We start from the raw sequence: 12,746 nt of genomic DNA, 5'->3' as shown, positions 1-12,746 counted from the left end.
TAGTTTGGGTTTAGCTGGTTTCCTTTATTGGTTTTCAGAAGGTGCCCTGCTAACTTCCACGGAAGTTAGCAGGGCACGCGATATTTTTTAAAATGTTTCCGCGGCAAAATAATTCTTTTCACGGATAAACAACGGATAATTTACGGCAAATTATCAGATAGTTAGTTTGGGTTTAGCTGGTTTCCTTTATTGGTTTTTAGAAGGTGCCCTGCTAACTTCCACGGAAGTTAGCAGGGCGCTCGATATTTTTTAAAATATGTCCGCGGCAAAATTATTCTTTTCACGGATAATTTACGGATAATTAACGGCAAATTATGCGATAGGAATTTTTGCTTTGAGAAAAAGTTGCCCTGCCAAGTTCAGAGAGGTGAAATTTGGTGTCGTCACAGCCAAGTGGGGCCACTTACATTACGAAGTGTTGTTAGACAGCGGATATAGGCTGAAGCGCTACATCAATCAATTGCATAAGACAAATATTGAAAAGCCGTGAAAAACTGTTACGTTTGAAGCCCAACCTGTCAACCACCCAAAAAACATGGAGGAGATTTGGATAGAACGTTATCCACAGCAACAACAACGTACCACAAGTCCAGCTACAGGTACTGCACTTCAACAGCAAGCAATCATGGATTTTAACATGGAAACATGACGGATAATTTTAATGGAATCGTTTTATTGTAAGTTACATCCCACCAAATAATGGTAACGACATGTATAAGTCTCATATTGATAATATTAGCCTTATTAGGGACTCTTTACAACCACCAAACGCCATGCATTGTAGGTGATTTTAATTTGGGTTCTATTCAATGGGTAAAAAATCCCATTTTTACTCCTTTTACCTCTAAAAAGGATGCTGAAGACTTACTTTGTGATACATTATATTCTTTTGACTTATTTCAAATAAACGATATTGTAAACGACCTAAGCAGAATATTAGATTTAGTCTTTATAAATAAAGACAATGCCTTTAATATTTATAAACATGATGTACCTCTAACCCAGGGTGCCACAAGCGTATGCCTGGGGTGCCGCTAGTGGCTAGAGTATACTAATGGTGCGCGCAAATTCTTTAAACTTTCCATACCCAACGAAAGCGGTTTGATCAAACTTCAACATGGCGGCCAAAAAATCAAAACATTTTGATTTTTATTTAAATAACATTCAGCAGCTCATTTCGCTCTTAAGAATAGTTCCCCAGTACGTTTTATCAACGAAAAATTGCTGAAAACGTACCCTTTTCACAACCATTTTCGGTACTTTCGTAGAGCTAATCCACGTTTCATACACTTTTCTTCCCGTTTTCGGACTAATTTTCGGATTTTTTGCTGGCTGGCCTGTTGTTGTGGCAAGCGCAGCAGCTTCGCGCACGTGTATATGTTACTTATTCTTCACAATCACACTGTGAAAGAGCGAATTAACACGATTTTAGAGGCAGTCGAGAACGAACTTATACAAGTTTGAATTCTTGTGAATTTTTTTGTTTGCAACTTGTCGAAAGTACCGACGTAGTGGGACTTAATGTTCTTCTCGTGTTAGTGAGGTACCCATGCGGAATGCAAATCGAAGAAGAACATTTGATGAGCGAAGTACTTGAGACTTACACCACTAGTGACAAAATTTTTAAAGCTATCGACAAATTTGCACCGAAAACTGGTTTGAAATGAAGCAAGTGTGCGGATATTTGCAGTGGTAGGAAAAACGAAAGGAGCGATGTCTAGGATGAAGCAAGAGGCAGAAAACGCCACGAGGTCACTGTATGATCCGTCGGTATCCCTTGACGACTAGTAAGATGCCGCCACTAGATTTAAAACCCGTTGTTGTTGTAGCGGCTACAACAACCCCGCCCATATCGGTTAATATCTCAGTCGTTGTCATCAAGATCCACTAACGATAGCCCTAAGAAAAGTGCAGGCTCAATAGGCTCGGACCACAGGGCCAAAGGCGTTAGGGTTGTCGGGTTTTCCGGGCATACGAAGAGATGTTTCGAGTCATGAGGTGTCTCTCCGCAAGCCGGACTCTCATTTAGTACATCTGTGTTTACTCTGCTCAGGTATGAGGTTAACCTGCTGCAGTAGCCAGAGCGAAGTTGGGCTATTGTGGTTCTTGTCTCCCAAGGCAGATGAAGCCCCGTCTCGTTAATGTCCGGTGGTAGAGATGCCTCCTGACGTGCCTGGGGGAGGGCTCTTCTGCAAGCAGCTGCACATTTTGGTGACCACGTCTATGGCTCCCAACAAGGAACTGCTTGCAGAGCATTGTATTATGCTCCTTGATGGGGAGTAATTTCGCCTCGTCGTGTAGGTGGTGTTCTGGCGACATCAGAAGGCATCCAGTCGCTGTCTGTAGTGCGGTGTTTTGCGTCGTCTGCAGCTTTTTCCACCGCGTCCTAATAGTCCCCGGCGACCACACTGGTGCTGCGTAAATTAAGACCGGCCGGTCTATTGCCTTGTATGTTGCCAGCAACGTTCCTTTGTCTTTGTCCCAAGTACTGCCGGCTAGCGACTTGAGGACCTGTTCTTTGTTGACAATAGCGGTTGCGTGCGCAGAGAAGATCAGACTATCGACGGTTACTCCGAGTATCTTGGGGTTAACCTCGACGTGAGTGTATCATCGATCTGAGTTCCCAGCGGTAGCCTGACCTCCTTCGTCCAGGTGGTGAACAAGGTCGCAGAGGATTTCGTAGGGGAGAGGGTTAGGCTCCTTGCAGTGAAGAAGCGACAAAGCTCGTAGAGATACCCGTTTACAAGTCATCAATTCCATTCCCAGTGTCATGATCGAGCAATCGTCGGCGTAAGAGACAATCGAGACTCCCTCTGGTAGTTGAGGGAGCTCTGAAATATAAAAGTTAAACAGTAGCGGGGAAAGGACACCATCCTGTTAAACCCCCTGTTTTATTTTTCTGAGTTGGCTTGATTTGTCTCTAAACATTACCGACGAGTGTCGACCACTCAGACAATGGCCTTGCCGCCATTGGCTGTGTGCGCTGCTGTGGGGGTCGCCGCCCTGTGGTGGTAGTGGGTGGCGTCGCAGTTGGGGTTTGTGACCGAGCAGCGCAACACGGGCCCTCGAAGTTCCTAGTTCAATCTCACATGGTGCGCAGGCCTGAACATGCCCTAAAGTGGCACCAGCCAAGGCAGGTGTTGCACTTGACTGATGTCACACTACGGAATATCCTGGTCTGACATACCGTGGAGATCGTAGGAGGAACCAGGAGTTGTTGGCGGTGGAGTGTGGGTGGTGGTGCGGTTGTGTCTGTTATGTGGTCTGTCGTGTTTGTGGTGTGGTCTACTGTGTTGTTATGTTGTGGTGCTGTGGTGTTTGTGTTGAGCTGCTCTTGTGGAAATCGTAGAGCTTTTTATTTTATAAATATTGACACAGCAAATTTACTTTTTTGAAATATAGGCTGCATTTCTTTATTCATTCTGAACGTTGGGAATAAACTTTTTTGTTTACTTATTCTTTAGAACGTTCCTGATGATATGCTAACGTATATTTCAAACGCGTTCTGTTTATTCTGGCTCTGAAATCTGATTATCCGGAATGTATAAAGAAACGCAACCATAATGTGCCCCTTTTGAACTTTGACTACTACATTAAAACACTGTATAAGTACGGTGACCATATTTATGCAAGCCGAATACGGGACAAACAATAATTTTGCAAATTTCTTCCATAAAAGCTAACAGATCTTAACACTTTCTTAAATGATCATAGATGTATGTATTAGCCCTGAAACAGCATCCTTATAGTAACATCACAAATTTGTAGGATATCTTCTCTCGAGATTTTTACTCCAAACATTTTTTTACAAAGGCTTCATTAAATTTTAGTACGATAAAGTGCAAGTTTTAAGTAGCTAGGACTTACCGTTAATTTTTGGCAATTTTTTTTTTTGTCGACACTGCTACGCATTTTTTCATGCATGAATGCTCGACAATTTGTTGATAGGGAAGAAAATGAGCAGCACGTTGCACTTGCTCTTTATTATTCTAAATTTTAATGAGCTTTTTAGACTATCCCGTATAATACAGGATGGATGGTCACCGTCTATATAGGTTAAGCACTCATTCAATGTTCTAATAAGTTGATTAAATGATGATTTTTTAATGTTATTCCTAACATTCGCGTTTGCACATTCGCATTCCGAAAATTCCCATTCGCATTCGCAAATGTGAAAAATATGACATTCGAAACATTCCTAGTTCCAAGACATCTTTTAATCTTCCGTGGTACACGAAAGAAATACTAAGACTGAAAAATCAGCGGAATAATGCCATAAAAATTTAGAGCAACTGGTTCTATCGAAGATAAAAATATGTTTGTCCAGCGTAGAAAAGAATTTGAATGCTTATCAAAATTTTTATACGACAAATATATTAATTCGCTAGAGACTAATATTAAAGATAACCGTAAATAATTTTGGTTATTTTTTAACTCAAAACGAAAAGTTCATGGCATCCCGAAATGTATGGCTTTTAGGGACTCCGTCGCTTCCACAACACAAGAATCGTGTGAACTTTTCGCACATTTCTTTGGGTCGGTATTTGATAGAATTAATACTGTCACTACATCGATTGACACCTCTACTCTGCTGGAATGTATAAATACTAGACAGTTTACTGTCACTGAAGAACAGGTGCTCGAATCGCTTCTAGATTTAGATGTTTCCAAAGGAGCAGGATATGATCTTCTGCCGCCTTTGTTTCTAAGGAATTTTGCAGTAAATCCCTTGAAAATAATTACTTCCTTGACGATTGGAAACTTCATTTATCTACCAATTTATAGGAATGGTTCTGCGCCATCATACTACAGCAGAGTATGTGGCGATTGGTCTGGCTAAAACTATATATACTTAGAATACCATATCCTGTCTCAGACCATAGGTCTTGCTAATTATCTTCCGCGAAAACAAAAATACGGTTGTCTTGATGGGATTGACAGCAATACCCTGCGAAGTTCACCATTCATCAGTCTTATTCAGGATTCTCTATGTCTTAACGCAGACCTCTCAGGCCTATGTAGTAGGCATTTTTAATTTTTTTTTCATTTGCACCACCATTGGCCTCCTGCTGCTCAAACACAAACACCACAACAACACAATAGACCACACAACAACCACGACAGACCACAAAACAGACACAACTGCAGCACCACCCACACGCCGCCGCCAACCACTCCTGATGCCTACTACAATCTGCACGGTATGTCAGACCAGGATATTCCGTAACGTGACATCAGTCAAGTGCAACACCTGCCTTGGCTGGTACCACTTTAGGGCATGTTCAGCTCCGCGCACCACGTGAGATTGGACGAGGAACTTCGGGGGCCCGTGGTGAAGCTTCTTCAATTTAACTGTAACGGACTTCAGAGCCAGATCGAGGAGATAACCGTCTTCATGGGAAGGCATGGTATATTGAAAGCTGCAGTCCAAGAGAAGAAGTTGCACAACAATTCAACAATTCGTCGATCGATAAACCAACCGACTTTGCTTCCGCGGAGCACAGAACCTATATTAACTTCTCCAAAGCTGATTGGAAAGGCTTCGCGGAATTTACTGAAAACACCTGCGCTGCTCTCCCCACACCATCCGACGTCCACCTTGGTGAACGTAAGTTCCGCAGGGCTGTCACCGCTGCTGCAGCTCGCTTCGTACCGGCAGAATGCATCAAATTTCCCTGCCGAAGCGCCTGTTCTAGCCGATGAGCGTGACAGCCTTCGTCAGGCCGATCCCGGAGATCCCCGTATCAGGGATCTCAACGCGGAGATTCGGCAACCAGTGAACGTACATAAGCGGAAGAAGTGGGAAGAACATCTGAAGACCTGTAACTTCACCTCTGGTGTGAGTAAGTTTTGGTCAAGCGTGAGGTCACTGTCCAATCCGACGGAGCACGACGACAGAGTCGAAATTTCTTTCGGCGACCATGCCTCGTCGGACCCGGAGCGATGCGCGAGCTACTTTAGCCGGCAGTTCATACTGCATCTTCCGGTGGACAAAACCAAGCGTCGAGTGACCAGAGGGCTGCACAACCTGCCATCAAATTGAGCCCACTTTGCTTTCACTTGCGGTGAAGGCGAAAGCCTCCAAAGCCATCGGTCCCGACAGAATATGCATGCTGATGCTGAAAAATTTGGGTCCTGCGGGGGTAGCGTACCTAACGGAGGTCCTCAATTTGTCTATGGCCAGTGGACATCTGGAAGGTGGGGAGAGTGGTCCCACTGCTCAAACCGGAGAAACCTGCCAACATAGGAGATTCTTATCGGCCGATAACACTCCTTTCCCTGGTAGAGAAGACACTCGAGGCCTTGCAGCTCCCGTATTTCACAAAACACTTGACCCCAGCGAAGCATCAGCATTATTTCCGTAAAGTGCACAGTACAACAACAGCACTTAACGCCATAAACACTCAGATAACTAGTGGCCTTAACCGTAACCGTCCCTGTGAGAGAACGATTCTAGTAGCGTTGGACCTGTCAAAGGCTTTTGACACTGTCAGCCATTCCACGCTACTAGAAGATATAGAGGCATCCTCTCTCCCACAGAGGCTCAAACGGTGGTCGGCAAATTATCTGAGGGGCCGACACTCGTCGGTAATGTTTAGAGACAAATCGAGCAAACTTAGGAAAATAAAACAGGGGGCTCCACAGGGTGGTGTCCTTTCCCCGCTACTGTTCAACTTTTATATTTCAAAGCTCCCTCAACCACCAGAAGGAGTCTCGATTGTCTCTTACGCCGACGATTGCTCGATAATGGCGACTGGGAATGGAATTGATGACCTGTGTTCGAAAGTAAACGGGTATCTCTCCGATCTTTCTCGCTTCTTCACTGCAAAGTGTCTAGCCTTCTCCCCTACGATATCCTCTGCGACCTTGTTCATCACCTGGACGAAGGAGGTAAGGCTACCGCAGGGAATTCACGTCGATGATACACCAATTCCGACGGTGAATAACCCCAAAATACTCGGAGTAACATTCGACAGCCTGCTATCCTTCTCTGCTCACGCAACCGCTATTGTCAACAAAGTACAGAGCCGCAAGAGAGTCCTCAAGTCGCTAGCCGGCAGTACCTGGGGCAAAGACAAAGAAACGTTGCTGGTAACATACAAGGCAATAGGCCGGCCGGTTTTAAACTACGCAGCACCAGTGTGGTCGCCGGGGACTAGTAGGACGCAGTGGATGAAGCTACAGACAGCACAGAACACCGCACTCAGGACAGCGACCGGATGCCTCCTGATGTCACCTGAACACCATCTCCATGACGAGGCGAAAATGCTCCCAATTAAGGAGCATAACATAATGCTCTGCAAGCAGTTTCTGGTTGGGAGCCAGTTTCTGGTTGAGATGCAGTTTCTGGTTGGGATGTGGCCACCCGAACAGGCAGCTGCTTGCAGAGGAGCCCTCGCCTAGGCACGTTAGGAGGCTATACTAACTGACGGACGAAGTCCAGAGGTTCATCAAGCAGCCTCTGGACCCGTCAGCTTACAGACAGGCCCTGAACGGCATTCACAGGGACTCAGTCTCGAGTAATGTAGACTCTAGACCTGTGAATGCCGTTCTAGGCACACAAACACCGGACATTGACGCGACGGAGCTCCATCTGCCTCGGGAGACTAGAACAACAATAGCCCAACTTCGCTCTGGCTACTGCAGCAGGTTAAACTCTTACCTGAGTAGGCTAAACGCGGATGTGCCGAATGAATGTCCGGCATGCGCAGAGACCCCTCACGACTCGAAACACCTCTTCGCTTGCCCGGAAACCCTACAACCCTAATGGCGTCGTCCCTGTGGTCCGACCCCATAGAGGCTGCACGCTTCTTGGGGCTGCCGTTAGTGGAATTCTACGACAACGACTGAGATATCAACCGATCTGGGCGGGGTTGTTGTAGCCGATACAACAACAACAACAACAAGGAAAAAGCAGGGCGGAATACAGAAAAGAAAAGGAAAAATAAAGTAAATCGAGGGCGAGTAGGAATTTTTGAATTTTTCAATGGCGCACAGTGTAAGATTTTACCCATCTAGCTGCTTTTAATTCTGTAATTCAAAAACTATTGAAGATACAGTATCGGTCATATCTATAGCACGTCATTTCAAAGTGATATTGTGTGCCACTTATGTTTATTTATTTATTTTTAAGAATTTTCAATTAAAATTTAGTTCATTCTCAGACAAACCGCATATATACCCAAGTTTAACAATTTGTAGAAAACTTCAAAAAAGTGCAACAAAATATCACCTAAATTTCAAACTTTTTTCTCGGAAGTATTAGAATTTTTTTGAGTACACAGTTTTTTAGCCCCTGCAATTTTAGTCTGATAATGTGCAAATTTCCTGTGGCTACGAATTACCGTTAATTTTTTAGAATTTTTTTTGTCGCAGTGGCTTCCATATAATGAATAAACTCAATTTATTTGTATATGGAAGAAAACCGCAACACCTTTGGCGAAAAAAATTCTAAAAAATCAACGGTAACCTTTAGCCACTTGAAACTTGCACATTATCAGACTAAAATTGATTGGGCTATAAAACTGTGTATTCAGAAAAATTCTAACACTTCGGAGAAAAAAGTTTGAAATTTAGGTGCAAATTTGTTGCACTTTTTTGTAGTTTTCTACAAATTGTTAAACTTGGGTTTATATGGGTTTTGTTAGAGGAAGAACTATATTTTAATTGAAAATTCTTAAAAATAAATAAATAAGCATAAGTGGCACACAATATCACTTTGAAATGGCGTGCTATAGATATGACCGATACTGTAGATTAATGAAATTTTTCACAAGGTATGTTATAAGATAGGCGAAGCTTTTTACAAAAAATTGGTCATTTAGAGTTACGCCACCCTATTATATAACTGCAATTTTTAAAACGGCAAAAACTGAAATATTTAACTAACTACAAAGGCTAAAATGCCCAAAATTGATATTTAGAATTTCCCTATAACAATGAACTATAAACTGACAAAAATGGACTTAAAAATAAATTTTTTTTTTAATTATGTGCGTGGAATATATCGATAAAAAATCAAGTTGGGTCAACGAAATTCCGTTATAAGTTCAATATTTCTTGGTCTATTTACAAAAGTGGGATACTATTGGAAAGGTTATGAATTAGGCTTTCTCTATTCAAAGCGGAAATACAAGAATTTGTCTCGGCCGAGATGAAATTCAAATAAATTACTCGAAGAAAATGAAATTCCTAGTAGGCCTGAAAAATAAAAATTTCATTAAAACCTGCACTTTCCAGCAGCTAAAATTGTGTTGTTTAAAGTCAAAGAGGAGTGGTAAATAAACTGAGATACAAACTTTATCGAATAGTGGCGGATAGCGAGTTTGCGGGTCTAATGAAATTAGTAAATTGCTAAAAATAAATCTAAATTAACATCGTTTTACTTTAACATGAAATACTCAGTCCTAGTTTACTAAAATCCCAAAAATGTATATTCATTGAAAAGAACATACCTAAAAAAATATGACCTAAATGGTATTTTAGCAATTGTTGCATAAATCACATAACGCCAACAAATTAAACATTGAGATTCAGTTTCAAGTATACAATTTTAGATAATACTGCGCTCGTTAATCTTCCAAATCGATTCCCGTCCCGACCTACACTTTGGTTTATATTTTGTAATTGTTATTGTTTCGTCTTTAGCAGGCATTTCTAATAATCTTCTCTCCTTATGTCTCAGTATCGATATTTTATTATAAATGGCTAAGGGCTTGATGTCAGGAGCTTCCGATGACCAAATATCTTTTTTGGCACAAATTTCAATTCCGAGGTTTTGTAGAACCACGATACGCGCTTTTGTACTTTAAACGACGATATACATATTAGCGCTTGAACAATATGTTAGTGTTTGGCCTAGCTTCTCCTCCGAAATGCAGCGTGCGTGATTTTGTCACACAAAGTAAAGGACAGTTTTACGCCGACTCCGAACGGCAATTGTATTTTAATGAGAAGTTGTTTCCATGACAGAATACACTCGGAGGTTTACTATTACCAACAGAGGGGCAACCATTATTAGAAAAAACTGGGCTTGAACTCAGGCTCTGCGTAATGCAGCAGCCGCCACTACATTTACATATATTGCTGGTATATTCAAAATACTATCCCGAACTTCGGAGTGTATATATGTAATATAAAAAAGAATGAGAGGTACTATAAGAAAATGTACCCAAAAATTCTGGAGCAAATGAAAAAATGCTCATTGAAAACAGTTCACATGTATAAATGAAAAGATATAACTTAATAGGTTACAGCGCTAAACTAAAGGAAAAGTTAGAAAAAATAGCAATGCGGTGTGAAGGAAATAAAAGACCATAAAATGTTTGTTTGTTTCGTTAATTCTCTGAACCTTTTAAGATATGACACTCCATTGTTTGCAGTAGTTTGCAAATATACACTAATTGTTCTAAAATCGCAAACATTTTCGTGGAATGTTTTTCTTTGATTTCGAATTGAAAATACATTACGATCATATTGTACCGAAATAGGTGCGGTATCCCTGCGTTTTGTAAAAGCCAGAAAGAAGCATAAACTGTTTGAAAAAATGAAAGGGAGAAGTATACATGCCTTCTATAATTTTGACTTATATGTAAAACAAAAAATACACATTTTCATTTCTTTGCCAGCTTGGAAAATATAGGCTTATTTTTACTTAAATGTGATATAAAGCTCATTAAAATGTTCTGTAATGTCTTGTTTTTAAGTTTGTTATCATAGTGCTTTTTAGTTTGATTGTTGAGTAGCTTCTATTCAAAAAGTTCTAGTACAAAGAATTTCTCTGTTTTGAATTTGTTTGTTTATTGTTTTTAATTTTTAAAATTCATACTTTTGACATGTATGTGAATGGCGGAGTTGCCGCTTTCCTCCTTTTCGGTTGGTTTTTATATTAAAAAGGCATCAAAATGAGAAAACCCCTCCTTGGTATCTCTGCATCTGTTAAACTTTTTATGGGAAGATGTATGAAAATTCAACTTGCTATAATTTCATATGCTTAACAGTATCACAACAGTATGTTTACAGTATCTCCCCATAACTTTTCATATGAAAAAATGTATTATATGCATCCCACTCGATATCATTGAATTCCTCATTAGAACATGTAGTCCCTCTATTTTACCATATCAACAGTTCATATGGCTTCATACCATGTAAATGCACCATAAATGTGATTTTTACAATTATAAGATATCTTTCAATAATTTCGAAATCGAAAATGTTAAAGAACTAAAAAATCTATGTATAATCTTTTCTAGTAACTACACTTGGAATAAACATTGCCTTTATTTAAAGAAATCATTAGCTGCCAGACTAAATTTAGTATCTTACTTTGCAAGCAAAAAATGTCATATACACATCAATATACTCACATACATAACAAAGGCTTTAATTCTTAGCAAGATAGATTATGGGCTTTACCTATATGGCAACTCCTTTAGTCCAGTTTACCACCAAGCCGCAAGAACATGCATCTATGCGTTTAGAACAACGCCTACCAAACACGTTTTGGCAGAAGCGGGTCTACCAAATTTAGCGGATAGAGTTTATCAAATCCACGCACGCTTGATATCCAAAGTCATTTTCTTATCCGGTTCCGTCATCGACAACGACGTCAGAAGCATTACTTCTCATCGAAGCAACATTCCAAGAGTGGCCCCCTCGCTTCACCTGGTACTCGAGATCGCAAACAGTTTAGGCCTTCCCATCATCGAAGAAAGAAATCAAACGCTGCAGCCGCCATGGTCCATCAAAAAATGTTCATGCGATCTTAGCCTATCTAGACTAAAAAAATGAGGCACTTCCGGTGAAGTGTTCTACAGAATGTTTCTGGAATGCAAGGCTCGTTATGAGGCAGACAATTGGACACTATGGTTTACAGACGGATCTAAAACAGAGTTCAGAAAAATTCGTTTTCAAATGATCAAAATTAATTCATTTAATTTGTATTTCGATCTGTGAACGAATTTTATAACAACCATTTGTTTTCGTTGTCTGGCGACGATTGTTTTCTTTTATTGTTTTCTTTCGGAAGAATGTATTTTTTTAATTTTGATTGCGTGCTCATTAACTTCAAAGGTATTTATATTGTTTTCATTCGTTATATACGAATGAATATGAACTGACTCATTCGCTCTCTGCCGCAAAGATTTGCCCGAATTTATCACTATTTAGCGATGTGGGTATGTAAATATAAGTTGAAGAAAATTATTTATTTTAATTCATTCCCTTGTTTTCAAAGCACAGTTTTATAAATGAAAATTATTTGCAAGTTGCATGCTGCTTTGTATTTATATAATATTTTGTATACATTTCGCAGCAATACAAAACAACATGCAACTAACGGGTGATTTTTTAAGAGCTTGATAACTTTTTTTTTAAAAAAAACGCATAAAATTTGCAAAATCTCATCGGTTCTTTATTTGAAACGTTAGATTGGTCCATGACATTTACTTTTTGAAGATAATTTCATTTAAATGTTGACCGCGGCTGCGTCTTAGGTGGTCCATTCGGAAAGTCCAATTTTGGGCAACTTTTTCGAGCATTTCGGCCGGAATAGCCCGAATTTCTTCGGAAATGTTGTCTTCCAAAGCTGGAATAGTTGCTGGCTTATTTCTGTAGACTTTAGACTTGACGTAGCCCCACAAAAAATAGTCTAAAGGCGTCAAATCGCATGATCTTGGTGGCCAACTTACCGGTCCATTTCTTGAGATGAATTGTTCTCCGAAGTTTTCCCTCAAAATGGCCAT

The sequence above is a fragment of the Rhagoletis pomonella genome, unplaced genomic scaffold, assembly GCF_013731165.1.
Source record: "Rhagoletis pomonella isolate Grant_MI unplaced genomic scaffold, Rhpom_1.0 Rhpom_scaffold_00007, whole genome shotgun sequence".
Classification (NCBI taxonomy): domain Eukaryota; kingdom Metazoa; phylum Arthropoda; class Insecta; order Diptera; family Tephritidae; genus Rhagoletis; species Rhagoletis pomonella.
This window is presented reverse-complemented; position numbering follows the sequence as displayed.